The sequence below is a fragment of the Capsicum annuum genome, chromosome 6 (genome assembly GCF_002878395.1).
Source record: "Capsicum annuum cultivar UCD-10X-F1 chromosome 6, UCD10Xv1.1, whole genome shotgun sequence".
In the NCBI taxonomy this organism is placed as follows: domain Eukaryota; kingdom Viridiplantae; phylum Streptophyta; class Magnoliopsida; order Solanales; family Solanaceae; genus Capsicum; species Capsicum annuum.
This window is the reverse complement of record NC_061116.1, coordinates 5,814,663-5,819,017: the sequence shown is the minus strand read 5'-3', so window position 1 is coordinate 5,819,017 and position 4,355 is coordinate 5,814,663. Positions and strand designations below refer to the sequence as shown.

Here is a 4,355-nt window from a genome sequence, read left to right as displayed (position 1 = left end):
ACCAATTTTTCACTACAGAGGGCCCACTGTCATTTGTGTTTGAACTTTCAAAATCTTCTCTGAGGAAATCTAGTTTAGTTAGGAAATCCAATTTTGGGAACCAATATTGCTTTGTTGAATAATCCCATGATTCCTTGAGAATAAATACAAGCTCTTGAAGATTGGGGAATCTTATGAAAATATCCTCTAAATCTTTGGAATAGGAAAGCACGAGGTTCTCTAATACTCTCAAGTTCTCAAACTTTGAGTCCTTTGTTCTCAGTATCGGTACATTTGTATCCAAATCAAATAAAGAACAAGCAATCATGGATAGCAGTCGCAACTTTACAAGATCCCAAATACTCGGTAATAGGACTAAGGTTGATCCTTTGTTTTCAACCATCAAGGTTTCTAGATTCCAGAGATTTGAGAACGATGAAGGCAGAGATCTAACTTCTGTCCCAATGCTTAAGCACCTTAAATAATTCAACATGCCCATTTCATTCAGCAAAGAATCTTTCACCATCATAAAAGAGCTTCCCAGGATCAACACGCTAAGAAGCCTCAAGTCTCTTAGGTGACATGCATCAGAAAGACGATCTTCCATATTGTCTCCAGTTATCTCCAAAGAATAGAGGTGTTTACCAAAATGCCCTTTCATTTTTGAACTAAACAGGATGAAATTGTTATCCTCAAAGTGCTCCTTATCATAAAAAATGTCCACAATACGTGGCATCAAATCTGAAGAAGAAGATGGATCACTTGAACTTATCTGACCAAACAACTTTTCCTCTCTTGCTTTTATCAAACAAAAGTCAAGCACAAGATCATGTAGTTGGAAAGTAGGGTAACCACCTATCTCATTGAAAGCAATTACCAAACTACAGGAAATTAAATTATCCAAATAAATTTCCATCACTTCTTTCACACTCTTCATCCCTATCTGTTCAACAAGCCCTTCAGCACGCCAATACATTTTCAACATATCTCTATCCATTGCACTGTCCTTCAGATAACTTGCAAGGTAGAGAAAGCATGTCTTTAAGTGATGAGGCAAATGGTCATAACTTAATTCTATAACCTTCATCACATCCACTTCACTGCTGAAAATGAAGGAATTCAAATTATTTTGAACTTCAAGCCACACAACCCTTTTATTTTCCAAACCTACAATGACACCAGCAATCAGATCAACAACCAAAGGAAGCCCTTTACAATTTTGGGCTATTTCTTTACCAACATCCAATAGTTCATCGGGGAAACTCTCTTTTCCAAATTCCCTTTTCTCTAATAACTCCTAACTTGCTTCTGGTCTTAGCATTCGAAGGTTAAGAGGATCTGTGTTGCACTTTCCATGAAAAGCCACTTCTTTTTGCCGAGTCATCATAATAATTCTACTTCCTTTCTCAACTTAAGGGAAAGGTCTTGTTAAATCATCCCATGTAGTAGTATCCCACACGTCATCCAGCACAATTAGGTACTTTTTTCCATACAATTGTTTCCGCAGCTTATCAGCAACATTAATTTCCTTGCTGAACTTCAAATCTGAGCTCTTCACTTGATTAAAAAGTTTCACCAGCAACTTTTTCTCGTCATATTCTTGGTCGACTGTGCACCATGCACAAAGGTCGAAATAACTACAAACTGATTCATCATTGTATACTTTGTACGCCAAAGTAGTTTTGCCCGAACCCGGCATACCCGTGATTGAGATGACATCTAGATCTTTCGGTCCACTAATGAGCTTAATAATCAACCATTCTGTCTCCTCCTTAAGACCTACAATTATTTTACCAGTCGTCAATGACTTGCTTTCAACTAGCTTCTTGGGAGAGTTGACAACAACGCGGCTCCTATTCTTGGGAATCTTCTCAAGTAAATTGGAGACATCTTCTTTGATAAGCCTGATCCTTTTTATGGTGATGGGGAGTGAGAAAATAAGATTTAAGAGACCATTATCTCTTACAATAATTGAATCGATGACGTCTTTTGCCTCATATGCCATGTCTAAAACACGTGACAAGAGATCTTTAATCAATTCTTGCTCAATGTTTATGAAGGAAGATCTTATGAATTCTAGGTCTTCTTTCACCTGTCCAGTTTCTTCCTTTATCAATACAATTGAATAAGAATTGGAATCTAGCAAATCATTTAGGTGTCTGTGCAGTAGATGCATAAAGAGGGGCCCATCACTCGTGGGAAAGGAAGATTGAGATGAGTCCGGGCCCATCACTAGATATGTCAGCATTAATCACACATAAAATGTTTTAACATTAAATCATAAACATAATATCCCAAAACTTTGAATTTTCAAAAAAGGAATTTGTATGATTATGGAAAATCACGTCCTATATGTTCAAGAAAATCAGAACCTATCACTACAAATACGTTTATTTTTTTATGCATTGTATGTTATTTTAACTTCCCTCACGCATGACGTTTTTTCGTTCCTTCAAACCTTATATGATATATGGAACTTAATGGCCTGAAAAATCCAGCTTCTAGATGCATATGGTCCTTATTAAGAGGAAGTGATACTTATTCGGCATGATTGATTGTGCAATATATTGTGCAGATTTCTCTCTCTTATTTGTGCCTTATTAAATGTACATAATATTCTAGCTGATGCTTAGGGATTTAGATATCTAGTTACCTTAGTTGGCCTTCTCCTTACTTGTATTTATATCTCTGTAACCTTTGGATAATATACGTCTAATATACTACTACTTCTTCATCTCTCAAACCTTTATGGTATCAGAGCCTTTCTAAACTCCAACGGGTCTTCTCATCTCTTTCAAGTTTTCCTATCAGTTCTATGGCATCCATGGTGAATTTGATGTGCCTCAAGTTATAAAAACTTATTCCAGGAGGCCAAAATAAATAATTAAAAGACTTGATAACTATCATGAGACAATTATGGGGTGTTTCTTCTGTAGTAAAAGGGACAGGGCAGTAGAGGTAGGTATTGAGGAAAAAGGAAAAGGGAATTCTGGAGAGTTCTAGCCTCTCGAATGTCTAGAAATGTGGGAGGGTTCTAGCCTCCTGAATGTCTAGGATTGAGAAAATCTGTGTAAATTTAGCATTATGTATTGTTTAACTGAAGTTCATTCAAGTATTAGGATATAACATTTAGTGTTAGTAGTGTTTAAAGTGTTAGCAATATCTGAGTGGTTGTTTTCAGAATTCTGATTGTAATTTCCGTCTATTTAGTATAAAACATCAGTATTTGTACCTTTATTTACAATTTTCTATAGAAAAGTCTATCAATTTGTTATCAGAGCAGTAACGTTCAGGTATGGTGAGTAAAATAGAGGGGCACGTTAACTGGTAGAGACAAATTTGACAAGGGTAAGAGAAGATGTCAGAAATTAGAAGGATGTTTTAAGAAATGAGTCGCTTGCAAGAATTGAAGCCCAAGGGTAAACTGTGATTGCAGAAGCATCTCCTTCTCAAACCAAATCCATCAAAAACCAAGAAGAGGGAAGCAATGTCAACTTGTATGGAGAAAAAGATGGGAAGAAGTTTCAGAAACTACAATTACTAGTTTTAGAAGGAGAGTATCCTTTAGGATGGATTTTCAGAGTGGAACGATATTTTGAAGTGAATGAAATTTCTGAAGTGGAAAGATTACGGGCAACAAGTATTTGTTTGGAAGGAAAAGCCTTAAATTGGTTTTATTGGATGGAATCTCACCAACAAATGTCAACTTGGAAAGACTTCAAAAGAGAGTTGTTGAACCGATTTCATGCTTCTCCAAAGATCAACCAATATGGTGTCTAAATGGGGCTGAAACAGACTATCACAATCATTGCGTTTCGTGAAGAATTTGAAAAGGTGTCAGCATCTATGAATGAGACGTCAGATAAAATGTTATTGGGAGCATTTTTGAATAGTCTAAAAGAGGAAATTCATGCAGAAGTGATGCTTTTATGGGCTCAAACATTGAGGGAGATAATCGAGATGTCTCAAAAGGTGGAGGATCAAAATTCTATTTTGTAAGAAGTTCAAAGTTTTAAATTTGAACCAAATACAGGAAGTTCATGCAATATACTAGTTGGGTTTAGACCCAATTATCCTCGAGTCACAAACATACTTGAAATAGGTGACTCAAGAACTGGATCAGCAGGCAGTAACACTAATTCACCAGTGCATACTGCCGCAAAGTCGACTACTTTGATAGAAAAATCAGAGGGAAAATTTATAAGGTTTTTCGATTCAGAATTTGCTAAAAAAAGGACAACAATGATTATGTTTTAGATGTGATGAAAAATTTGGCCCCAGTCATCATTGTAAAAATAGACAGCTTAACCTATTAATTATTGCAGAGGCACCCAATATGGATGAAGGTGATATGGACGAAATCTTTGAGTCTACCA

The 4,355-nt window shown here is 36.2% G+C and overlaps 1 pseudogene; it reads right to left on the bottom strand.

Moving 5' to 3' along the window:
* LOC107874491 overlaps positions 1-2,209 on the bottom strand; it is a 25,294-nt pseudogene extending 23,085 nt beyond the window's left edge.
* Positions 2,210-4,355: the final 2,146 nt, after the last annotated feature.